The sequence below is a fragment of the Macaca mulatta genome, chromosome 7, assembly GCF_049350105.2.
Source record: "Macaca mulatta isolate MMU2019108-1 chromosome 7, T2T-MMU8v2.0, whole genome shotgun sequence".
Taxonomy (NCBI): Eukaryota; Metazoa; Chordata; class Mammalia; order Primates; family Cercopithecidae; genus Macaca; species Macaca mulatta.
In genome coordinates, this window is record NC_133412.1 from 151458154 (window position 1) to 151485146 (window position 26993).

At 45.2% G+C, this 26993-nt stretch overlaps 1 pseudogene across 1 annotated transcript; it reads left to right on the forward strand.

Moving 5' to 3' along the window:
- Positions 1 to 1234: 1234 nt before the first annotated feature.
- LOC144330375 (neurexin-3 pseudogene) lies at positions 1235 to 24776 on the forward strand (annotated as a pseudogene). Its single transcript, XR_013396474.1, has 2 exons — positions 1235 to 1346; positions 21516 to 24776. The product of XR_013396474.1 is annotated as a neurexin-3 pseudogene (transcript).
- Positions 24777 to 26993: the final 2217 nt, after the last annotated feature.

Genomic DNA, 26993 nt, shown 5'->3' on the forward strand with positions numbered 1-26993 from the left:
AAAATTAGACCTCTTAAAGTGAGGTCCACTGAGATTTTGGTTTCCAGGAGACACTGAATAGCGTGAGAATTTGAAAAAGGCCACTGTTGAGAAACCTCATCAGATAAACACAGACGACCATGTAGCCCAAGTCCAAATTATTAATCTCAAAGGCTGACCAATAAAAGACTCAGTGGAAAGCACCCTGATCCAAGTTAGAAGGCTTGGGTTTCATCTTGGCCCTGCCTCTTGGCCGTGTGACCTCGAACAAGTTACTTAGACTTGATGTCTTAATTTTCCCCATCTCTAAAGTGGAGGTAATAATACATCAGTGGATTTATGCAAGGATAAGATGAGCACAGTGCTGGGTATCTGGTGAGTTTTCAAAAATGTTATTTGTTCCTAGAATCTGAATCTAAGGAGCTTGGACTCTTTCCTATTGGCAGCAAGGAGCTTCTTTAGAAGCCGGGGAGTGATCTGCTTAAATGTGAGTTTTAGAAAGTTAATTCTGGCTTGGAAGCAGTACATTAGGAGAGTTGGAAGGAGAGAGAGGTTGGAAGTACAAAGATCAGCTATTAGGCTTTTGAAATAATCCAACTGATGAAGACCTGTTTGAACTGAGTTACTGAGGTGGATGGGGATGGAGGGTAGAAGGGGAGAGGGGTATAGATAGAGAAAAGGAGAGAGAAGGAAAGGAGGGATATTGAGGAGATAGCTTCAGAACATAAGAAAATTGATTGGATGTGAGAGTATGAGAGAGAGGAGATGAGGAGAGTGGGATAATGCCCAGGTTGCTAGCTGGGCCTACTGAGTGAATGAATGAGAATACTAAGGAGGATAAATTCAGAAGGAACAGTTAAGAGAGGATGTGAAGGAGGAAAACAATGAGTTTGGTTGTAGTCAGAGTATGTCTGAGTTGTGTGGGGGGCATTCAGGACTAAGAGGGTCAGGGATAGTGAGTAGTTTGTGAAGAGATCTGGAGATGGAGCTCCAGGGTCCCTGACATCTGAAGGGTATCTGAAGAGTGACAGGGAGAAAAGGAGCACCTGAGAGTGACTTTCAAAGGTGTGCAGAGAGGGAGGAGGGGGAAGTACCCAAACATGCCAGGAAGGGGGCCCGACAGCAGCAGATGCAGCAGGAAGGCCTGGGAGGTGGGAACTGAGAAGAAGCTCTGGTATGGTATTTTGGAAGCCACTGGTAACTTTGGGGAGAGCTGTGTGAGTCAGGGACATGTGGGGGCAGAAGCCGGAATGCAGAGGATGAGGATAGAAAGGGAGAAATGGAGATGATGAGTTTTGATGGAGAAAAGGATCACAGAGAATATCTTTAAGGCGAGGGAAGAGGGAAGAGTCCCGTTTTCTTATAAGGTAACTGGCATGCTGCTGGGGGAAGGGGGCGAGTGGGGAACCTGTAGAGGTTTGAGAAAGTGTTGATAGAACAGGGTCCCAGGGAGGTCGCAGGGCTGGGAGAAGGAGCACTGGGGAGAAGTCAGTTTTAAAGGGACCATTTTTCATTGAGAAGGGAAGTAGGGAAGGTAGGTAGGAGAGAAAGTGAGTAGCCAGAGGGGAGAGAAGCACAGGCCTTCATGCCTAAAAGCCTCATTTTTTTTTTTTTTCAGTAAAAAAGGATCCCCTGTGGCATCTGCTGAATGAGGAAGGGGAAAAGGGTTTGGAAGAGCTGGAGAAAGGAGCATATTGGGGAAAAGTTGAAGGATTGCTAAGTAGCTGAGGTTGAGAGTGACAGAACCATACTGTAGTTGCATTTGTTGGCGTAGATGGGGTTTTGATTTCTAGTACCTATTTGTTTATCAGGAGCAGGGGAAGTGGTTGCTTAGATTCCTCAAGATAGAGAACCAGAGGGTGGTGGAAGTTCAGGGGGTGAGGGAATGATTGACTATGAAACCTCTTCTAGGTAAGAAGTGAAGAGAATGGAGTATGGGAGGGGTGATAGACTGTGAGTGAAGAGATTAGGGTGCCATATAGCTTTGGTCAGGTTAGCAAGGAGGGTTAGGAAGAGACAGGACATAGAAATAAGATTTTTCTGAGATAGGTATTTGTTGGAGAGGTAATTCTGGGTGGGGTTGAAGTCCAGATCGGTGATAAGGGAGTGGGAAAAAAGGTGCAGGTTACTGGAGAGGAGGCACAAAGGCCATGAAGCCAGGGCACTGAGCACATGGACATTGATCACCATAGTGGGAGTCAGGGTGCAGAGGGAAACATAGCCAGTTACATATCTCAGTGGATGTGGGAGAGTAATCTTGGGGTGATATATGCAGATATTACTGCATAACAAACAATCACAAAAAACTAGGTGGTATGCAATACTAAGCCTTGGTTTAGCTTCCACATCTGGAGGCAGTTGATCTAGGCCATACTCGTCTGGGTAATTCCACTGATCTTGCACCTGCAGTTTGGATGGGGTTTGACTAGGTTGGTCATAGTTGGGGTGGGTGGCTGGAATAGCTCTGGTCATTGACCTCTTGGGACTGGTGGGCTAAACCAGGCATGCTCATCTCATCATGAGGACAGAGGTACCACAGAGCAAACACTTTTCAAACTTTTGGTCATGTCATGCCCACTGATATTTCCTTGGCTAAAGCAAATCATGTGGCCAAGCCAGAATTCAAGATATGGGGAAATAGACTCCACCCGTGCAGGCAGAAGGGGACCATGAGTGAATATTTCTGAACAGTAACATAATTGACTACAAGTGGTAGGTGAGAGCTGTGAAGAGGGAGAGAGGTGGGGTTGCAGATGGCATGAGGCCCTTGAATGATGACATAAGCGCAGAGGGGAAGAAAGGATGCTGTCTACTCTGCTCCCATCCTGGGATACACATGGCCCCAACACAGAGCGTTTGGCAAAGAAATCATTTGATTAGAGAAGACGTAGCTTTCTGTATTGCAAGGAGTCAAATACGAACAGTGGGAACTCTGGAGGGCACAGAGGGAAGAATTCAAAAGAGGCATCGGGAGGCGCAGTTGGCTACCCAGGGCCAGAGAGCAGCCGCTGGAGCAGGAAGGTCCTAGCCTTAGGAATAAAGGACACACACACACACACACACACACACACACACACACACACACAGCTGCTAGAAGAGCGTGGGCTCACCCGAGGTAAACTCTCTCAAAGCCTTATTATTTTGGGAAGGTGTTGTAAAGACCAGCCGCCACGTTGCCTTGAATGAGACTTTGGGTGCTTCTCTCTTCCGGACTAACTGAGGAGGGCAGATGCTTCTCAGCGAGGAGATAGTTTTAGGGGGAGGTGGTCACAGATCCGTACTATACTTGGGATTTCACAATTGCTTTTACTCTGGCAGGGTGTTGGGAACTTTTTTTTTTTTCTTTTTGGCACTACAAATAAGGAAGCCAGAGGGTGAGTGTGGGAAGAAAACTATTTAAATGAAGATACAGTAATAGAAATAACATCCATCCTTGGAAAGAGAGGCTCTACAAGAAAGGTGGATGGGGTGGGGCACATCAGACCTACACTTTATCTCTTTGCAGAGCCTCTCACTACTTTTTGAAGTTCTTGATCTTTACTTTCCCACTAAGCTCTAAGCTCCTTGTAATCAAGGCTGGACTTGTCTTATTCATAGCTTTATGCCCAGTGCTAGCAACACACTCAGAACATAATAGGTGGATGAGTAAATGCGTGATGAAAAATTTACAAGTTAGTATATCCATCTCCACATAAAAGAATTCCAAACTTATTTTTGGTAATGTCACTCAACAAATATTTAGGGTCCTCTTGAATATTAATCAGGATGACTAGGCATTCGTGAAGTGTGAGACACAGTGCTTGCCAGATGGTTGCTTGACTTCACTTGCAGCGTTGGGAACACTAACTAACAATGCACAGCCACGTGAAAATGTTTCAGACCTCAGTTTGTCCACCTGCAAAAGGGGGAAGCTGAAGCATTCATTCAGATTTCTTTCCTCCAGGGCCTCTTGGAATCTTTAATATTCTATTGTTCATTGTGATCTCTAAAATGGGGAAATAGTTTGATGCTTCTAAAATGTATATTTTTCTTTCTTTTCTCTTTTTGCCTTCAGAGCATTTTGTGGGACTGGTCTTCTGTGGAGCACATGTTTGGAAATGTGGGCTTGACTAATTTTGCTGGATCAATTCTTGTCAAATTTCTTTTGAAGGTCATTCCCCTCCCACCCTCCTAGATGTGCTTGTATCAAATGTAGTAGTACTTTTTTCTCCTTATGCTTAAAATGGGATGGCTGCTTTTTAGAGCACCCAGTGGATTCAAACATCTGGCTATCTTTTGTTCTGATGATGTTGGAGGTGGATGTTTAGGTTTCAGTGCTGGGTTGTGCCTGCTAAGCTTCTACTTTGGTCCACTATCCCCAGAGCACCCTGAACTCCATGGAGGAATTGAAACATCCAAGATAACTCTTTCCCTGAGGGACAGGGGGACAAAGGGACTGGCTTATGTAGAGATGTGGCCAGAGGTTGGGAGGGCGGGACATGCTGACCGGGGACAGGATCAGGAATTCTGAAATTCAGGCAGTTCCAAGGTAAGGTACAGAGTCTAGAAAGGAGGCTATTTGCTGTGTTCTCCGTTCTCACTCTTTCAGATTATGTATCTGGATAAGATGCGGCCTCAGATATTGGGACACCCTGGCTGCCCAGGTGTATGGAGAATGGCCATGGATAGTTGAGAACTAGGCATGGGGATCAAGCTCAGGCCCCTGTCCTGTCTCCCCTGGATATAAGCCATGGCCTCCTTATTAGTCTTTCTGTGTCCTGCTGTATTCCTTTCAAAACCAGGTCCCACACCATCGAAAATACATGGATGGACTTTGTTCCATCACTCCGTCTGTTTAAAATCTTCCAACAGCTCCCCAAGACTTTCTTAGCTTGGCATCCAGGACCTTTGGAACTCTGCCCCCAACATGACTTTTTAGCCTTACATTTTTTTCCCACTATTCCTTCCCACCCATCCTACGTTCCAGCTAGATAGAACTTCTTATGGCTTCCTGAACACACCATGATCTTTCCTATCCCACTGTCTTTATTTGCGATTTTCCTGCTGTTGGGACACCTACCCTGTGGCCGGGTCTAGCAAAACCACTCGTTCTTTAAGTATCTATGATATCCTCTTATGGTTATTGCTCACACGTCTATCTCCCTTCACCCACTAAACTCTGGCTGGGATCTTTGGGACTCCAGGAACTTCTTACAGGGTGCCTGGCAAGTAGCAGGTTTTTTTTGTTTTTGTTTTTCTTTCTCTTGAGATGGAATCTTGCTCTCTCCCCCAGGCTGGAATGCAGTGGCCTGATCTCGGCTCACTGCAACCTCTGCCTCCTGGGTTCAAGCGATTCTCCTGCCTCAGCCTCCCGATTAGCTGGGATTACAGGCTCGTGCCACCATGCCCTACTAATTTTTTGTAGCTTTATTAGAGACGCGGTTTTACTGCGTTAACCAGGATGATCTCGATCTCCTGACCTCATGATCCACTCACCTCCATGTCCCCAAGTGCTGGGATTACATGCGTGAGCCACCGAGCCCGGCCCAAGTAGCAGATATTTATTAGAGTGTTGTTGATTGAATGAATAAGTGTGTGTTGTGTTGAATGAAATGGAGGTTGTGACTGCTTAACTCCCTCTTGTTACCTTCACCTTTCTGCATGTATTAAAAGATTTATCTAACCTGGAATAACAAATGCCCATCCTGGCATAGCAGAAAGATGGGTATTTTAAAAAGAAAGGCAGTTTTGTTACCTTTCAAGCATAGCAGGTTTTTGAAAGCTAAGGTATAAATAGGTACTAATAAGGAAAGTGGGACAACTAATGGAAAATTACAGGTTGTATTAGTCCTGATTGTATAATAATGGATCATAAACATTCCAGAATTATCCAGTGCGCCCAGAAGTTGAAGCCATGCTGATAGAATAATTTTTTTGAGACTTGGGTTTGAAAAATATACTGACTTTTTAATTTAAAAAACTTTGAAATACTTTTTGTTGTTAAGTAAAACCTGAAACTTGGTAGAGAAAGATATAATTGGGACTTCTATCTTTTGAGGATCATGGAAACTGTATTCAAATTATTACAATCCTGGATAAGCAGCCCTAGATGAGAAGGTTTGATATTATATAATAACTCACTGTTTCAGGGCAGAGTCTGGCATAGGTGGGCCCATTGTGTGCCATCCAAATGCATTTAATTACTGCAGGATGAGCCCATAGGTTTTATTTCGTATGCCCGTTGCAACTGATGGGAAGGTAGCACTGTCGGACTGTTGGGTTGAGAAGGATTCTGAAGCTCCCTCTGGGCTCAACATTATGGTACCATGACTAATTAATGATTGATTATTGAAATGTGCTGTGAACACGTGAAGGGAAGATTCATATATTTTGCCACCTTATCTAACATATCCCAGGAACAGTGGTATAATAGTAACCAGTGTGATATATGATAGAAATATGGGGCTTATCATTCAAAAGCTTGAATTTAAGATTCAGTTGCATCACTTACTCTGTTGTGACCCTGAACGAACCATGTTCTGTCTCTGAGCTTCAGTTTCTTCATAGGTAGAAGGGAGTTGAAAAAAAAAATAACACCTTATTTGTCATATGGAGGTTAGATGAGAGAGAGTTACTTTATATACATTAGTGCCTAGCTTTCCTAATCAGGCTTATGAGATAATTGCTGCATGCAGTTAGTACTTACTTGTTTGCTCTGTGCATGTTACATATGATGGTTTCTGTGCGTATTGCCTGTTTTCCATTCTCAGCTCACAGCACAGGAAGCTGTGCTGGCTCACTGACTTTGCACACCCACTAGCCTAGGGCTCTCACCAGAGCACCTCCCACCTCTTTGGTTCTCTGTGGTGACGTCCTTCAGCATAGGCAGTTAACACTGAAGCAGATGAGGCTGAAGTACATCGTGGCACTTATAGGCTTGGAAGTTCCATTCTACTTAACTTACTATGTTAAGTGCTCGTAGTAAATTTGGAGCTAAGACTTGGACTTAAGTTTCCTTAGCTGCCTCAGGACTGCGTCTCTAGAACGTCATAAAGTTTAAGCCTTGGCCAGGAAAACTGGGATGACAGTTCTATTCTATGTGTCTCATCCTCTAGGAGGCGAGCGTGGGCATGTTCTCATGGCAAAGGAGCAAGAGTGAGCAAGCAGAAAATATGAAAATGCTTTTCAAGCCTCTGCTGGTGTCATTTTTGCTAACATGCCATTCAGCCAAAGCAAGTCTCATGTCTGAGCTTAGTGTCCAGGGCTGGGCCCCGTGATATTAAATTGCCAAGGGTGTGGAGATAGGGAGAGTGAAGAATTTGGGATATTAATACAAACTACTACACAACGTTATGGGAGAGATCTCTGAATTGTTTTTTTTTTTTTTTTTTTTTTTTTGAGACAGAGTCTCACTCTGTTGCCAAGGCTGGAGTGTAATGGCGTGATCTCGGCTCACTGTAACCTCTGCCTCCCAGGTTCAAGCGATTCTCCTGCCTCAGCCTCCTATGTAGCTGGGATTACAGGCACCTGCCACCACACCCAGATAATTTTGGTATTTTTAGTAGAGACAGGATTTCCCCATGTTAACCAGGGGGATCTCAAACTCCTGACCTCAAGTGATCTGCCTGCCTTGGCCTCCCAAAGTGCTGGGATTGCAGGCATGAACAACTGTGCCCGGCTAGATCTCTAAAATCATAGTGTGAGTAAGGTGAACAGAAAAATAGTAATGATGATAATGGGCATGGCTAACATTTATTGAATGCTTGTTATCTACCAGTCTGTGCTGGGAGCCTATTGCGTTTTATTCTATACTGAATCCTAACAACACCCTTTTGATGTAAGTGCTAATATTACCTCTACCATTTTACAAACGAGAACACTGGGGTTCAGGGAGATTCGGTAATTGTCAGAGGTTACAAAGTGCCTCAGTGGTAGAGCTCTGGAATGAGGATCCAGTTTTATCTGACTCTAGTCTAGCTCTTAACTGAATCCCAGAATACCAGAACCTTGGGGCAGGGACACCCCTTGAAATGTACTGCAGAGGAATCTAGGCCAACAATGAGTAACTCCATTTCATGCGGAGGGTGATAACCTCAAGGAATGTGTCCCCCACATGAGTATTTACCGATGGTTCCCTCATGCTCAGACCTGTGAGGCTGGTAAAAGTTATAAGACTCAGTCTTGAGCTAGTATGAGTAAAAAGGAAAAATCTGTTTAAGAATTTTTTTGCACATTTGTGCAAATGACAGGTCCTCTGTGGCTTTTTGAGGGGAAAGTAGGAGATTCTAGGGATGGTCCCTTAAATGTTGAGGTTGGTATAGGTGCAGTGGTTTTGAAACTGTTCTTTGGGACTCTGTAGGGTTTCACACTATAAAATCTTGAAGACCACTGTGGTTGTCATGGTGGAGGCTGAGAAGCAAGATCCACCTCCTACTTCTGCAGAGAAGCTCTACTTTTAACTGTCTTACATTTTGTGGTTTACTTCTCCTTTTTTGTTTTTTTCTTTCAATCAGAGTCTCAGTGGCTTCAGAAAGGAAAGCCCTGTTATAATGGAAGGAACCCTGGTCAAAGGGTCCTGACAGTTGAGCTCTAGTGCCACTTCCACCACCATCCAGTCGTGTAATCTTGCACACTTGCTCGATGATCCCTGGGGTTCTTCTTTCTTCATCTGTTGAATGAGGGGTTTGGGCTGGTGATCTTCTCTGTCTTCTCCAGCTCTGATATTCCTCATCTTCCAGGAGGGGCATCTGTGCCCTATTCTACTGCCAGGGGTGAAGTTCTAGAACTGGTCTGCTGGTGATCTGAACCAGAATCCCTCCCTTGAATCCTTCAAACTTCCATCTGCTTTCCCCCCTTAGTCCAGTCAGCAAGCACATGTCTATGATCGACTCTGTGCCAGGCACTAAACCTGCCATCTTTCTAAGCTCTGCAGGTCCTAATACTTGTCCTGGCCTGGGAGGGTCTGAGGTGTGATCTCTTGCTGTGTCTTTTCTTTGCCACTATCTTCCTTCCTTTTCTTTCTGCCTCACATGTTTATGTCTTCCTACAGGACACAGTGTGAGGGTTGGTAGCAACATATACTTTCTAGGGGTTAGCAGTGGAGGGGATAGTAAGTGGGGACCTAAGGATGTTGCAACAGATGGGCTCACTGGGTCACTGTTCTCTCTCCAGTTCTCCTCAGCCATTGACAAGGATGCTAAGTTCATCTGATCAAAGTGCTTTTCCAATGTAGATCCCTTTATTTTTATATATTTTGTATTTTTATTGAGACAGGGTCTCCCTCTGTCACCCAAGCTGGAGTGCAGTGACACGATCTTGGCTCACAGCAACCTCTGCCTCCTGAGCTCAAGTGATCCCCCCACCTCAGCTTCCCAAGTAGCCAGGACTACAGGCATGAGCCACCACACCTGACTAATTTTTGTATTTTTAGTAGAGACAAAGTTTTGCCATGTTGCGCAGGCTGGTCTCAAACTCTTGAGTTCAAGCAATCTGCCAGGCTTGGCCTCCTAGATCACTTTCTTCTGGCCACCTCTCTCTCTCTCTCTCTCTAGCAGTGACTTCCTCAGCAAAGGGCAGAATTGAGGTCTAGTTGTTTGGTGGGAGGACCTGCATCTTTTATTCTTATTTCCTAGGTGATGGAGAGGCTGGGGTGACATGGAGGGGCACAGTTTCCCTACAAAGCTATGGAAGGAGAGAAGGCTGGGGAGTGCTAGCTGGTATCCCCAAACAATTTTAAATGGAGGAGACACTGGAGTGGGGACCCAGAGAAGAGGGAGTCAGCCATGAGAAGGTTTGAAGAAGGGCATTTCGGGCAGTGGGAAAAGCAATTGCAAAGACTGTGAGGTTGGGTTGCACTTAGTGAGTCCTGAAAACCCCAAGGAGGTAGCATGGCTGGAGCACAGTGAACAAGGGGAAGAGGAGAGTAGATGAGATTGGAGAGGTGGCTGGTGCCAGACCATGGCCATGTGGGGTCTCATGGACCACAGGGAGGACTTTGGATTTCATTCTGAGTATGCTGAAAACCACTGGAGGGTCTTGGATGGGGGAGTGATGACTTCCATTTTAAAAGGTCATTCTGACTGCTGTATAGAAAATATTCCATAAGGAGCAAAGGTGGAAGCAGGGATACCTATTGGGAGAACAGTATGTAGTCCAAGAGAAAAAGAAACACTGGTATAGTATAATTGATCAGAGTGCAGCTTACACCCTCCCCTTAGGAGGTCTTGGGACGTAGGGCCAAACCTGGAATATCCTGTCAATGGGTAAGAAAACCCTGGGGAGCCTGAAGGTAGAGAAGGAGAGATGGTAGATTGGGTGAGGGGCATGGGATAAACTCTGGAGCCACACCCATTTCTGCTGTTATTCATTTATTCATTCATTCAACGTATAGTATCCATATTCTTTTTTTCCCCAGAGAATAGATTTTCTTCAGCCCTTAAGGACTCAGCTTCTTACATGGACTTTGGCAGAGGTCAGGGGTATAGTGCCTTGGCTCTAAATGGGGTGAGGGTGTTTGGTCCTTCTAGGCATCACAGTGATTCCTGACTACCTTGCTGTGAATGGCACTACTTACGTAGTACTGTTGTTTCACATACAGCTTGGGAGGCACAAAAGCCTTGAAGATACATGGTTCACACATGTCCCGATGGCTGCAGCCTCTGCTGTGTTTTGGATGATGAGCTTCTTAATGGCCTTGTCCTTGGCTACAGATAGGGCCAAATTCGTGCAATAAATAGGCTGAATATGGCTGTGGTTCTTTTTTGCCATGACTGTTGTTCCTTCTCTTCATTGTCATTTTGGAAGCGAGGAGCTGAGATCTGCACCCTTATTAGCATGTGACTTTGGAAAAATGACTTAATTTTCCAGAGGCCTCAGTTTACTTATCTCCAAAATAGAGATAATAATAGTCCCTACTTCACAGAGGATTAAATGACTTCACGTGTACCATACTTGGCATAGCACATTGCCCAGGGCAAGTGTAATATGCGTGTTTGCTGTTGCTGCTGGTGTTGTAAGATGTGTGTGCTGGAGGAACTGTGTAGGAGCCTTTCCAGTGGCTTTCCAAAGTCACAGAAGGTCCAAATTGCCACGGGGTTTGGGTCCTGAGCACACTGATCTACACTGTCCCCTTTCTAGGGGCTGTGTGTCATCTGCTCCTGGCTCCCAGGCTCAGCCTTCACCCTCATTGTAACCCTTCCTGGAGATACCTTTTGTGGGCAGGAAGCAGGTCCTGCCCCTGCTTCCTGCCCCCTGGCATTGCATTGCCCTGCAGGAGGTGTGGTCTGTGCCTCATACCTGTGAGGTGTGCCTTGTAGATGGGGCTGTGCCAGGCCCCATGTCTGGTCTGGGTTCACACAGTTCAAGTCTGTCCAGAGCCTTGCCAGTTTGTTCTGTTCTCCTCGCCAGCTCTGGCACCTCTTGCTCCATTAATGGAGAATTTGTCAAGTAATGGGAATAATTAGCACAGTGGGGGCTTTACTGTGTCCTGGAAAGAGAACAGAGAGAGCCCTCCCGGCAGCCCCAGGCATGATTGCTGGGCAGGCTTATTTTCTCTTGTCTGTGCCTCTCTCCCCTTCTCTTACATGTGTTTGATTTTTTTCCCCCTCTTTGTGTGGAGAGAGTTGGCTAGGAGAAAAGACTCGTAAATTGCACTCTTGCTGGGCTGGTGCTGCGAAAGCTGGATAAGATTGTCTTCTAGGGCTGAATAATTTTCCTCTCCCCTTACCCCCTTTGTGGGGAAAGATCAGCTAGGCACCTAGTTCATTTTCCCCTCCTTTTCCCTCTCCATTTTTTTCTCTCCCCCAGCCCTCCCCGCTTCCCTTCCCTATCCCCTTATGTAAAGAACTCACTGGCTTTCAATTGAATCTTTTTTTAATGGTCCCAAGAGGCGAGGATCTTGAAGGGTGATTATCTTCATTATAAATTATTAACTCTCCCAGCAGCCAGATGGCTTTCCAAACCGTGGCTGGGAACTCCAGGCTGGGGAGGCCCACTGGCCAGAGAGGAGGGGATGAGAGAAGCCGAAGAGTAAATGGCCACAGCTTCTTGGGTCCCTGGCTGTACTGAGGTTGCTGGGGAGCCTGTTGGCACCTTACAAGACCTGAATTCTTTGGTGTGTGGGGGAGGAGTTTGTTGTTGTTGTTGTTGTTGTTGTTGGATTTTGCCCACTAGATAACTCAGGGTGCAACAACTAGGCTACCTTTGGGATGCAGTAGAGGTGGTAGGTGGAAAAGAGACTGTTGCCATGAGTTGCTTTTGGTATGAACCTTAGAAGATTGTCAAGGTGTGGTAAGAAGGCATGATTATTTCTGTCCTTTGTGTCGTCTTTGATGTGCACATCCTGGAAGGTGTATTCATTGTTCTTCCTAATTTACAGGAGAAGAACAAAAAATTGAATAGGTCCAGAGGTATCCATATGGTCGCTTGGCCAATAGTTAGTGGAAAGACAGTCTGGTTCTGACTTCCAATCTAGTGGTCTTTCCCTGACACCAGACTTCTCTTCCCCAGTTGCTTATGCCCTACTTGTCCTTCAAGTTTCCTTGCAGGTTCCTCTCCTCTGAGAAACCTCTTACCACGCCAGCCCTGAGTCATCTTGTTCCTCTGGACTGTATTGTGCTCCCTGCATAGAACTACTTAGTACTAGACATACAACCCCTAAAGATGTCCGGTCTCTTCTGGGTCATCCCCAGTAACAGGGAGCCCACTTCATTTGGAGGTAATCTGCTTCTAAGATAAAGACATAAATACTCTTTGTAGAACTTCCATTCACTAGAGAAAATTCTATCCTGGAGGTCAATAAAGAAACTGTGGGATCTTTCTTCCAATTTAAGAATGCTTCCTTCTCCTGCAGACACTGATCCTGCCACTGCTGCATTGCCTATGTTAGCCCAAACACCCTGACACCTCCAAAGATTTCTCCTATAGAGACTCACGTCTGACTCTGCACATTGTCTGTGACATTGGAATGAAATTTAAAAGAAGTCCATCTACCCCGCTTACTCTCCCTAAGCAGTCCCCGTGATATGGTTTGGCTGTGTCCCCACCCAAATCTCATCTTGAATTGTAACTCCCATAATTCCAACATGTCATGGGAGGGACCTAGTGGAAAGTAATTGAATCATGGGGGCAGATCTTTCCCATGCTGTTCTCCTGATAGTGAGTAAGTCTCATGAGATCTGTTGGTTTTATAATGAGGAGTTCCCCTGCACAAGCTTTCTCTTGCCTGCCCCCATGTAAGGTGTCCCTTTGCTCTTCCTTCATCTTCTGCCATGATTGTGAGGCCTCCCCAGACATGTGGAACTGCAAGTCCATTAAATCTCTTTCCTTTATAAATTGCCCAGTCTCAGGTATGTCTTTATTAGCAGCTTGAGAACGGACTCATATACCCCATGAGACACCAACATTAGCCATGCTGCTAGCACGAAATAATAAGCATCAAGGACAACAGTGGACAGCAACAGTAGATAACATTTATTTGGTGTTTATTTGTGCAGAGCATTGTCCTAAGGGCTTTCACTTGTACTAAGTGCCTACATATGATAATTCATTGTTATCATCTCTGTTTCACAGAGAAGACAACGGAGGCACAGAGTGGATAAGTGACTGGCTCAAGGTCACATAGGCGTCAAGTAGCAGGTCTGAGGTTTGAACCCAGGAAGTCTGGCTCCAGAGTCCGTACCTTTAACCACTACATTATCCTGCCTGCATGAGAGGGGCACTTATCCTAGCACCAGTGTTCCACTTTGGACCCTAGAGGCTAACCATCACCATATCAAGTCCACACTTGGCAGAGTCTGCTTCTCACATTTTGTCCACCTCCTTTTATTATTTAGGCTCATGTCTTTCCTTTCTACTAATATATAAGTGCCTTTCAGGGCTTGAGCTATTTTTTTTTTATCTTTATGTCTGGAACATGAGTGCTCCATGGTTAGACAAAATGAACGAAAAACTTTCTTTCCATTCACTACCTTCTGGCTTACCTACACCTTTCTCAAAGAGTATGACTCAGAATAAAAATTCGGTGACCGGTGTCAGATTGACACAAATGATGATCTCTTTCTTCCTGTAAGTTATATTTCAATTAATATAGTCTAAAATTATATTTGATTATCTAGCAGCCACAAATGCTTCTATATATATGTGTGTGTGTGTGTGTGTGTTTTTGTGTCAATTTAATTTCTCAATTCTTATTTACTGTATAGTTACAAATTGTACCTTCCATCCCTATGGGTTGTTTATATTGGGGGATCAAGTTGTATTACTTCCATTTATCTCCATCAAATTTTGTCTTATTAGATATAGGGTGTAGTTTTAGCCTACCATGATCTCTTGGGGTCCCTTCAGCCTCACCCGGCACACTCATAACTGTCAGTGTCAGTTCATCTATACACAAGACTATTTGACTCTCTCCCTCTTCACTGGTGCTCTTGATAAACATGAAAGATGAGATCAGGCCTGACCTCCCACAAGAGCCTGTGTCCTAATGGGCTCACACCTTCTTTGAATGCTGTTCTTTAGCCAGTGACAAGTCTTCTTGGTCTATCTGCCTCACAGTCCTCATATCATGAGAAGATCTGCTGAAGTCCATATATAACTCCTGTGTATCTCTACCATAACAGATCAGTATTCTTGACAGAAAAGGAATTTAGGTTAGCCTGACATGACTTCTTAGTTCTTGTGAAAAACTTAGTTTTTAGTATAAAAAAAAAAGTGTTACAGGTTAAAGGTTTAAAAAAAAAAGTCTCTTCCTGTCTCTCCCCATCTCCATCCGCCTTTCAGCACAATATAAACTTCAAATGCCCTTTTCTATGTGTCCATTTGTTAAGAACGGAATTAAGGTCCTTGGAGGCTATTTCCCCTTCTTTTTCCTAAAGGGTAAGGATGATGAACTCAGGATGGTATAAACTTGGTGACTAAGACTAGGTTCAGCTCCGCAGATTTCAGGAAAAGAAGAGAAGATGCAAGAAGGGTGGTATTCCTAGACATGACCAAATTATGGGAGAGAGGACTAGGGTATAGAGTGGGCTGAAAAGAGAGGACAGTGAGCTTCCTATTGCAAAGCATGGTGGATATTTGCCCCTAGTTTTCTAGAAGAGAGGTTGGTTTTGACTTGGGGAAGTGTAAGAAGGAGATTCCAGCCTAAAAAACAGGAACTAGTAATAATTTTCTTTAAAACCTTTCTTCAAGTGACATAACAAAAATAATAGATTAACATGTATATGTATCAGGAAGCGTATTAAGTTGCTTTTTTTGAAATATAGCATACATATAGAAGAGCACATACATTGTAAGTATACAGCTCCCTTGTTGCAATTTCACAAACTGAACACATTATGCAGCATCACCCAAATCAAGAAACAGGATTCCTTCACCCCTTTGCCTTCTTCTAGTCATTAACCACTATTCTGACATTTAACAGCATAAAACAAATAATTTTGCTTCTTTTTATGGTTTACATAAATGAAGCACATACAGTTTGTGTTCTTCTGTGTCTTACTTTGCTCAATGTTGTGTATGTGAGATTCATCCACGCTTCTGTCTGGAGATGAAGAGCAATCATTCTCAAAGCTGTATAGTATTTTGCACGAATAGACTACAACTTATCCACTCTACTGCAGATAGACATTGGGTGATTTTCTAGGTTTTGGCTATTATGAATAGTGTTACCATGAACATTCTCATGCATATTTTCAGTTGGACATTTGTAAGCGTTTCTGTTGGTATATACCTAAAATGATAATTGTGGAGTCCTGTGGTAAAAATGTTCAGCTTTAGTAGATACTGCCAGCATAATTTTCCAAAGGTAGTTACATTTTTATAGATTTTTAAATTTAATAAAGTTCAAAACTGCCCTATGAGATAGGTATTATTCCCCCCCACTTTTTTTGTTTTGATGAACAAAGACTCAAGAGAGTTGCCCAAGGTTCAGTAGCTATAGAAACGAGACTCTGGGTTTAAATTCAGCTCTGCCTGCCTCCAAAGCCCATGTTCTTTCTCACTACTGTGAACTACTTTTGTATCTTTGAGAGAATTCATGACTTAACCTCCCCCACTACCTGCAGTAGAGTCTTTGCTGTTGTATTAAGGTAGATAGTGCTGACTATGTTAGGTTGCCCTAATGGTGTGGTGTCTGGAGAGGTATAGTTTAGTTGAGGGAGCACATTTCTGAGGTTCTTGTATAAGAACAAGCCTCTGTCCACCTCCAAAACACACAAGGAGAGAAGGAACATGCCCGTATCCTATGCCTTTGTTCAAGTGCATGGGCGAATGGGTGTGGAGAGCATTGATGGCGAAGGTGGGTAAGACACGAGGCTCAGGTTACAGGGAGTCCTTCTGGGTGTAGGTGGCCATATGAGATGGAAGCTTCTGCTAGTTTGTCAGTGACAAGAGTTTTTTTTAATGGTTCAGTATTAGGAGTGTATGAATCAGGACTCTTGGTCACAACCCAACTCAAACTTGCTAAAGGGAAAAAAGTTTTGGTTCATGTAATGGAAGTCACAGGATTCATTGGGCTTCAGGTCTGGCTGATCTAGGTGTTAAAACAACATCACTAGAAATCTGTTTGTATCTATTTCTTGGCTCTGATTTCTTCTTTGTTGTTTTCCTTATTAGACAAAATCCTCTCCAATGGTGGAGATGGATCATACTCCACCAGTAATGATGGTGTCTGTCAAGTTTGAGCTTCACTCTAATAATTTGATGATGTGGTAAGAAGAGAGAGAGGATCCTTTTCACAATAATTCCAGTGAAAGTCCCGGCATTAACTCAAATTCAACTTCAAGTTTGGGTGAGAGACCCATCTTGAAACTAATCATTGTGACCAGGAGATTGGAATGTCCCAGTTGACTAAACTGAGATCATATGATTTGGGATTGGGATGAACCTTATCTTGAATGACGCAGAGCAAGTTTGGTGGTGAAAATCATTTACCTGCAAAGTGGGGTGAGGGGTGCAGGGAACATGGGGCAAAACCACCAGAGAGCCATTGGAGAGATTTTCCAGTTCTGGTGAGGGCAGGTCATAAGAAGCTTCTGGAAGAAAACCTGGTAAGCCCCGCCTGGGGACTGTGGGATGCCCACAAAGGCAGGGCAGAAGGTCAGTCATCATCATGACTTCCTAAATAAAATCCACTTCTAGACACAGTCCGACTTCCTTGAGTCTGTCTCGAGCTCAGCTAAAGCTCCAAGCAGTTGGAAAAGGGAGCAATGGAATTGGGAGGAGGATGGGGAGGGCAAATGGCAGCCAGATCTTCTGAGCCACCCTTGTGGCAAATAGCCCACATGTCAGAGTTGTGTGAGCCCCCCCACTGCACCACCCTGCCGCCTCCTAAGCAGCCGGCTTATGAGACATTTGCAAAGATGTTAACCCCACATAAAAAGTGTGCCGTTCGATAATTATGCAAATTAGCTGGCAATTAGATAATGTCACTCACTTTCCCTCTCTTGCTTGATTCCCACACAACAGACAAGTGTTCTGAGCTTCTGCACCAGCCCGGGCCCTGCATGCAGGCTCTGGGGCAAACCACCTGTGTGTGTGGCTGCCTGCATTCTCCTATGGCTCAACAGAGGGTGGAAGTTGTCTGGTCAGGTGAAGAGGGCTCCCTGGCTCCTGTTTTGCCATTTCTTGAGTCTGGCATGCCCTACCAGAGGGCCAAAGAAGGCTGAAGCATAAACGTTGGCAGCAGTTGGAGGCTTGCGATATTTAGTGTAAGGGCATCTCTAGCTTTTGGCCATTTTGGCAATTTCCCAGAGGCAGCATGAATGTCCAAAACCAAGAATAAAATGGAAGGGCTGTAGGAAAGAATGTGGATAGACCATCGAGGGTTAAGTCTACATAAGCCCACTTCTGATGTTATCACTTCTGAAACTGGATTCTGCCTGTGGGAAAGAAAGCCTGGGTTTCCTCAGTCAGCCTTTTCGATCCCCCACAATGCAGGGCAGGGAACGGTGGTATCTCCAGTGCTGGTCTGGGCTGGAGGGGAAGGACAAGGGACTGAATGAATGGAGAGGCTCAGCCTGGAAGGGGTGTGTGGCCCCAACAAAGCAGGCTAGGTAAGTGCCCAAGATCTTCCCCCACAAGGGAATGTTTCTCGGCAGCACAGTTTTTCATTCATGGGTTTCCCCAGGTCATTAAGCATGTGCTGCCTTGCTCATTGGGGTCATGTGAGGTTGGCATCCAGAGAGGCATGGGGGCTCAGGATTGCCGTCTTTGTGTAAAGTTGGGTTGTATGGAGGCCACTGCATGGAACAGAAGTGAAATAATCCACAGGGATGCTTTTCCACTTCTGCTTTTACTGTTCATTCTGTCTATAAGTGCTTCCCAAACTCCAGCTCCATGATGAGGCCCTGTGGCAGGCACTGTGTTGAAGCAGTCATTGCCTCCAGGGAGCCCCCCATAAGCAATCTGGTTCCAGAGCCTGGGCTCTTAATTGCCATGCTTTACTGTCTCTGAAGTAAACTTGTCCCTCACTAGTTTGTGATGCCCTGGAGGGTGAGATTGGTGTCTTTATTCTGCTTTGATCCGGTAGTGCCTGGAATGAATTGGAACTCAATAAACAGTTGAATTGAAGGGTTTTCTTTTTTCATTGAGATGTTGCCCTTTGACTTGGTTGGCATACCTCACCTCATACAAGGGTCATATTCATAGAAATTGAGTCACATTTCATGTCCTAACCTCCTGTTATCCACGTCTGACTTCATGTCGTCCACTCACTCCACTCCAACAGCAGCCACCTCCTGCTGTTCTTCAAATATACCAGCTTACTCCAGCCTCAGTTCTTTTGCATTGACTATTGCTTCTGAAACATTCTTTCCAGATACTTACATGGCTGGTTCCCTCACACTCTTTCAAGTCTTTTCTTTTTTCTTTCTTTTCTTTTCTTTTGAGACAGAGTCTTGTTCTGTTGGAACAAGTGGATGGAATACAGTGGCACGATCTTGGTTTACTGCAAACTCTGCCTCCTGGGTTCCAGCAGTTCTCCCTGCCTCAGCCTCATGAGTAGTTGGGATCACAGGGTCCTGCCACTAGGACTAATTTTTGTATTTTTAGTAGAGATGGGGTTTCGCCACATTGACCAGGCTGGTCTTGAACTCCTGACCTCAGGTGATCCACCTGCCTCGGTCTCCCAAAGTGCTGGGATTACAGGCGTAAGCCACCGTGCATAGCCTCAGGTCTTTACTTAAATTTCACCTTCTAAAAGACTCTTTGTGGTATTTGCCTTTTTTTCTGGGATGTAGATACTCCTTGCTTGTTTATTTCATGCTACCAAAGTCATGCCGACCAGGTCAAAGTTTTTGAAGTTTTAGCAGTTGGCTCTCACAAGCCTTTGTGAGTTGGCACCAGCACACTCCTGTGTCCATGTCTCAACTGAGCATCCCTTGAACCACTGGGGGTACCTGTGTGTATGGTAAAAGGACTTGATAATAACTTGAGCATACCCTGAGAATGACGCTGCATGGCAGATGCACTTGAATATATGTCCCAAACTAGGGAAGCTGGGAGTGGCCAACCAGAAGATTCATTCCTTCTCTATGAGCAACATATGAGCCCCTGGCCGGTCCCATGGAACACTGGCTATACAGAGGATCAAGGCCCTTTGTTTTAGGGTAAATGAAGGTTGCCAGATAGGGGCTGTTATGGGGAGGGTGCTAAGTAAATATGCTGTGTAAACTGCATGCTTTTGCAAGCAGTTGCAGCTCTCCTACCCGGTTCTCCACCACTGGACTCTCCTCTGGATGTAAGCTCCCAATAAAACTCCATGTCTCATTTGCTGGCTCTGGGATTCTTCTTTTGCCTCTTGAACGTGGTACCTTCCTTGTCGGAGTCTATGGAAGTTTGGCACAGCACCTGTGCCACACTTTAGGGAACATTGCTTGGACAAAGGCTTTTATAGAACAAAGGCTTTCCTTATGATGGATTTAATCAGCCTCTTGTTGGTTGGGTTTGTTTGTTCCTTGGGAATAGGTGTTTGTTCCTGGTTAAGGAACAGCAGCTTCCTCTTCAAAGAAGGGGTAATAACTAGCTTTGCTGATGTGGTTATCATAAAAATAGTGGATAGCAATGTTCTGATGGAGACCATGGTGAATTATCAAATGTGTCAGGTAATAAGCAACCTGCACAGCTCCTAGAAATCACACTCACTGTTTGATCTGAACAGAGAACTCAGTTAGGTGGGCCAGAGTCTGCCCTCAGAAACCAAACTGCATGCTGGTACATTTCTAACTGTTTCTGAATAATCATAAAATACATGTAAAATACTCTAGGTCATTCGGAACTATCCATTATAACTCTGGGAATTTCTTAACTATTCAGTTGTCATCCATTCTGCAGTTTTCATAATCTTTTTTAGTATTTTTGTTTTTACACATTGCTCACTCTATAGCCATACATACATCCACACATACACAGACATATACAAATAACCCCTCCTCCTGTCCCTTCCCACTTCAGAAATAAAGGAAGAAACCTAGGATTTGTTGGTCACCTACTATGTGTAAAGCCTCATGTGGCCGGCGGCAGTGGCTCATGCCTATAATCCTAGCACTTTGGGAGGCCTAAGTGGGCAGATCAGAAGTTCAAGACCAGCCTGGGCAACATGATGAAACTCCGTCTCTACTAAAAATACAAAAATTAGCTGTGCATTGTGGCACATGCCTGTAATTCCAGCTACTTGGGAGGCTGAGGCAGAAGAATTGCTTGAAGAGGTAGAGGTTGCAGTAAGCCCAGCTCATGCCACTGCATTCTAGCCTGGGCAAAAGAGCGAGACTCTGTCTCAAAAAAAACAAAAACAAAAACAAAAAACAAGAAAAGCCTTATGCTAGGATTGATTCCTCTCTTCAATCTTGGGAAGAGGCTATTATATTCTCTACTTTACAAATGAGGAAATAGAAGCTCAAATAGATTAAGAAATTTTCTCAGAGTGCCACATACAGGAGCTAGGATTCAAACTCAGCCTTTTTTTTTTTTTTTTTTTTTGATGGAGTAAAATAACCCTTCTCTCAATATTCAGTAAGAGAGGAGGATTATTTTACTCATTACTCACCTTCCAGTTTATTTTCACTGATTTTTATGAACATTTCTTTCACAAATTTAGGGGTAGCACTCTGCCTTAGGCTTCCTACAGTGAGTTGTCAAATTGAAAAGGAAAAATCTAGAAAAAAATTTAATGTCATTTGCATGCTTTTAATAGGTAAATAAGTAAAAATCAGGTGTGAGCATTTGAATACATAAAATGTTAGCACTTATCTTAAAAATACATTTTGGCAATGTGACCTTGTGATGTGAATATTGTAAAAATGTGCTGATACGGCTTTGGGGATTTTCATTATTTTTACATATGGAAAACCTGAGTGCATCATTAGGACCTGGGTTCGGGTCTTATAGTGGCTCTGGAAGAACCCAGGGCCTCCCTCCTGTTTGAAGCACTAAGCGCTGTAGCAATCACTAGAATAGCTTGGCTCGAAGTCAGCTTTCCATCAATACTTGTGAAATAGGATGCAATGTTTTCCTGATATATGGCCCTAATCTTCCTCTCCTTCTCCCTCCCCTTCTTCCCACAGGTCTTTTCTCTGGAGTCCTGGGAGGCAAGTTATGGGCAGCACTGCCTCTGGCCGCACCATGAAGCCTGAGTCTGCTTGCGCTCTGCCCTGGGCCCTGCTCTGTCTGAGCATTGGGCTTCTAGCTGCCCCCCTCCCCACAGCCTGCCGCTGCTAGGAGGTAGAACTTTAGGACTGGTCCTTGGCCTATTTCTACCTGTCACCTGGCTCACCTCACCACTCACTCCTCCTCCATCACAGCAGCCCGGCCTTGTCCCTGGCCTCCCTGGCTAGGGCGTTTGGGGGTCCGTTGGGAGGAGTGCATCGCTAAAGACTTCTTCCTACTCTCCTGCACCTTCTCCTCCTTGAGTCAAGGCCTCCGGATCCACATGGATAGCTGAGATCTTTTCTTGGAGAAAGACGCTTTCCTCTTTACTCCAGTCCCTCACTTCCCCGCCTGATTTTCCTCCTCTTCTGCTGGTCCTATCTTTTTCTACTGCCTTTATTCAATTTCTTGCTTGTGTGCCCTTTTGGGACTCTCTTGTACACTTTCCTCCCTCTCCACCATCTCAGGATCTGTGTGTGTGCTGCCTTCCTCCTGTGTGCTTTCTGTCCCTTCATCTCCATCTTGTCTTCCTCTCCCACTTCTATTGCCAAAGGGAGAGATCCTCTCTGGGCTGTTCCCTGGCCTGTCTGCTCCTCTGGGCTCTGTCCCAGCAGCCACAATGAGTTCCACACTCCACTCGGTTTTCTTCACTCTGAAGGTCAGCATCCTGCTGGGGTCTCTGCTGGGGCTCTGCCTGGGCCTTGAGTTCATGGGCCTCCCCAACCAGTGGGCCCGCTACCTCCGCTGGGATGCCAGCACACGCAGCGACCTGAGTTTCCAGTTCAAGACCAACGTCTCCACGGGTCTGCTCCTCTACCTGGATGATGGCGGCGTCTGCGACTTCCTATGCCTCTCCCTGGTGGATGGCCGCGTTCAGCTCCGCTTCAGCATGGACTGTGCCGAGACTGCCGTGCTGTCCAACAAGGAGGTGAATGACAGCAGCTGGCACTTCCTCATGGTGAGCCGCGACCGCCTGCGCACGGTGCTGATGCTTGACGGCGAGGGCCAGTCTGGGGAGCTGCAGCCCCAGCGGCCCTACATGGATGTGGTCAGTGACTTGTTCCTTGGTGGAGTCCCTGCTGACATACGACCTTCTGCCCTGACCCTTGATGGAGTACAGGCCATGCCCGGCTTCAAGGGATTAATTCTGGATCTCAAGTATGGAAACTCGGAGCCTCGGCTTCTAGGGAGCCAGGGTGTCCAGTTGGATGCCGAGGGACCCTGTGGTGAGCGTCCCTGTGAAAATGGTGGGATCTGCTTTCTCTTGGACGGCCACCCCACCTGTGACTGTTCTACCACTGGCTATGGTGGCAAGCTCTGCTCAGAAGGTAAGACCCTCTCCCTCTCTTGCTAGAGACCCACCCATGGGATAGCTGAGGCTGGGGCTCCTGATAGAAACCAGTTCTATATGGATGCACATCTTTAGCTTCATGTTAGATCACTGGGCCCCTTGCCCTGAGGAGGCAGTGGAAATCCTTTGCCTACTCTCAATGGAGAATCGAATCTGTCAGATCTCAGCAGGAGGAGAACACTGGCCCCTGAACCCTGGGCTCTGTACCCTACTCAGAGGGTTAGATGAAGTAGGGTCTGTCCCAGCTTGGCCCCTCTCACTGCAGCACCGTTTATCACAGTCAACCCAGGGCAAGAAATCAGATAGAAACTGGCAAATTTCGGCTAGGCACGGTGGCTCACACCTGTAATCCTAGCACTTTGGGAGGCTGAAGTGGGCAGATCACTTGAGGTCAGGAGCTGGAGACCAGCCTGGCCAACATGGTGAAACCCTGTCTCTACTAAAAATACAAAAATTAGCTGGGCATGGTGGCACATGCCTGTAGTCACAGTTACTCACAAGGCTGAGGCAGGATAATGGCTCTAACCTGGGAGGTGGGGGTTGCAGTGAGCTGAGATTTCACCACTGCACTCCAGCCTGGGTGACAGAGTGAGACTGTCTCAAAAAAGAAAAAACAAAAACAAAAACAGAAATTGCCAAATTTCTACCTGTGTCCGTCCTGACCCCTTGAGGTTTGGACCCTTAGGGATAGTTGGGAAACTCCCCATCACTTCCTCTTAATCGTCCCTCACATGAAGAATGCCTGTGTAAAGAAAAATGAACCCAGTTCCTTTGTGGCCCGCCCCACCTCCCAGCCCTCCAGGAGGTGTCTGAAAGGTGGATGAGGCATCTGGGCCAGGCCCTTCTTGCCTCTTTGTTTTGTCAATGAGGATTTCTCACATGAGGTACCTCTTTAGATGTGGTTCCCTTTCCCATCCTCTCCAAGTACTGAGAACATTGCAAAGAGGAACAGAGATTGACTACAGCCTTGTTCAGCCAAGCCTCCAAGGGAGCTGAGAGTATACAGCATATCTGGAGAACCTCCCAGGTTCAACTGTGACTTCCCAGGGAGAAGCAGGGAGGCACAAAGGCTTAGGCTGCCCTCCCTTACTCACCAAATCCTGACTGTTTGGGATTAGATCTAAGAGAGGTGACTCAAACTTTCATTCGACAAATACTTAAAATCCAGACTCCTGGATTCCTAGACTCACTCACAGCTTAGATTTGGGTAGCAGAAACTGCTGGAGAAGCTGAGAACGGACCATACAGGTATGTATGTTGAGAGGTTAGGGTGACAGGAGGCAAGGAAGTCACATTTCTTCCTATTCTTTTTGGGTTAAGCCCTGGATTCTCTTAGACGGGTTTTATGTTGCCATCCCCTACTAGTCTCTTTGTGGAGGTGATGTGAGGTATAGGGCAGAACAGTGGTTCTCAACTTAGCTGCATGTTAGGATTGTCTTGGGGGAATTTAAACTCCAGACCACACCCCAGGCTAATTAAATCAGAATCTCTTGGCATGGGATCCAAGCATCTGTACATTTTTAAAGCTCTCCACATAATTCCAATGCACAATCAAAGTTAAGAACTAACAAGTACAAGATCAAGGGAGGCCAGATGGCTGGTGCCAGGTGGGTGGTGCCAGGTGGGTGTGGCCAGGTGAATGCCTTGCCACTGACTCCCAAGATCTCTTCATTCAGGTAAGGCCCTGCTACCTTGGGATTTGTAATTAAAAACTGCAGGTGTTCCTTAAGTGTTTCCAGAACATCCCAACCCCTAAAGCAGGTTGTGCTTGATGTGAACTTTAGCTATCAGTGGCTATTTAAGAATATTTTAAAAAATTAAAAGAAAATTTATTTCCCAGGCGGTACCTACTGGAGACTAGAACACGTCAGAGGTCTTGTCATGCATGGGCTATTGCAGGAGCTGCCTGGGTCTCCACTCCTTTCTTCTAATGGGTTAGGCATCACATCTTTCTCTCTTCCTGTGGGTGGGCTGTCAGAGCCGGAGATGCCAGGCATCTATACTGTCCTTATTTGGCTTCTGTTTTTCCTCCACTGAACCCACTGGGAGAAGGGGTGGGGAAGAGGCAACCCCAGTCTACAAACCATTTTGGGAATGTGGTTATTGAAGTGCTTCTCACAAGCAGGTGCCTTCTGGAGCTGACTGCTGTTCCAGAGCTTCTTGGCTTTGGAGAAAGTTCTGCCTGAAGACGCTGACATGATCACTTGTTTTCTTATTCGCCCAAAGGATCTGTTCTGTTCTCAAAACTTGTATTGAAAGCTGGCATTCTTCCTTTCTAGGGACCAGGGTGTTTGCAAGTATGTTGTTAACTTGCTGATTATCCCTGATTGCATTTTTGTGTTTAAAAAGAACTCATTTCCTTGGGGCAGGTTTGGATCAGCACTTTTCTGCAGGAAAAAAAAAAAAAATCTCTATACTGTATATGTATACAATTTGCTTTTCTCTTCTTTTTCTTTTTATATTTTGTGTGTGTTCCAGTTCCCAGTGGAATTTCTTCAGAGCAGATTGTGTGCCGTTGGTTTTTAATAGCTAAATGCAATATGTATATTTTAATAATTGTTTTTTTTTTTTTTCCTACAAGGTTCAGATCATCTCCTGTCTACGGACTGATACCCCTATCTGTAGAAGGCAAACACACAGCGTAACTCATTTATTCTCCCGGTACATACATAGAGTAAATAAACTGCCATAACAGTAACACTTGGCTGGCTTGGAACACAGCAGTGCAAAGGTTGAGGTGAGAGGATGTCGCAGGAGGTAACAGAATCTCCTGTTGATTACTTGGAGCCTGTTGATCCTGGTAATTGTCATCATGTCTAATCAATCACAAAAATGGATCGCAGGCTATTAGAAAATAACCGTTGCCTCCACACATAGTTAATTTTTAGAAAGTACGCAGGAAAAACCCACCTGTAAAATGTGAAGGGAAAGGAAATCACAGCAGCTGCTAAGTGTCAAACAGCTCTACACAAAACAAGATAATGTCTGCCCATTTTTCCAAAGATAATGTGGTGAAGTGGTTAGAGAGAAATGCATCCATTCTCCCCACCCAACCTCTGCTGAATTGTCCATGTCACAGCACTGACTCCAGGGGGCTTATTCCCAGCAGGCAGAATGTGCACCAAGCACCTCTTGTCTCAATTTGCAGGCTAGGACCTGCTATTTGATGGTGTTAGGGTTTGCACCTGGCATGAAAGGTCCGTTTTGTACTTCATGCTTTAGCAGTTCAAAGAGCAGGGAGAGCTGCGAGGGCCTCTGCAGGTTCAGATGGATGTGGTCAGCTCATTGGAGTCGCCTTCTGTGGTCCATTAGCTCCTAGCCCACCTGCGGTGTTGCTGTTTGCTTGGCTTGTCTGGCTCTCCATGCCTTGTTGGCTCCAAAATGTCATCATGCTGCACCCCAGGAGGAATGTGCAGGCCCATCTCTTTTATGTGCTTTGGGCTATTTTGGTTCCCCATTGGGTATATTCCCTAGGTAAGACCCAGAAGACACAGGAGGTAGTTGCTTTGGGAGAGTTTGGACCTATGGGTATGAGGTAATAGACACAGTATCTTCTCTTTCATTTGGTGAAAGACTATTAGCTCTGGCTGCAGACTGAATTCCACACAGCTTACTTGGGAAAACTTTATTTCAAATAATAGTCACATTGAACATTGTGGAGAATGATGGACAGAGAAGAGGCCCTAGATTTTTACATCTGGGTGTTATGTCTATAAATAAAATGCTTTGGTGGTCAACTAGACTTGTTCATGTTGACATTTAGTCTTACCTTTTCAGTGGTGATTTTAAAATTATGTATATCTGGTTTGGAATATAGTGGAGCTATGGTGTGGCATTTTCATCTGGCTTTTTGTTTAGCTCAGCCTGTCCTGTTATGGGCAGCCTTGAAGCTCAGTGGCTAATGAAGAGGTATCCTCAGCTCCCTCTAGAGAGTGGTCCCCTCACGGGTCATTGAGAATTTGTCAGCACCTTGAAATGAGTTTAAACTTGTTTATTTTTCAAACATTCTTGGTTATGAATGTGCATGTATTGAATTACTTGACAA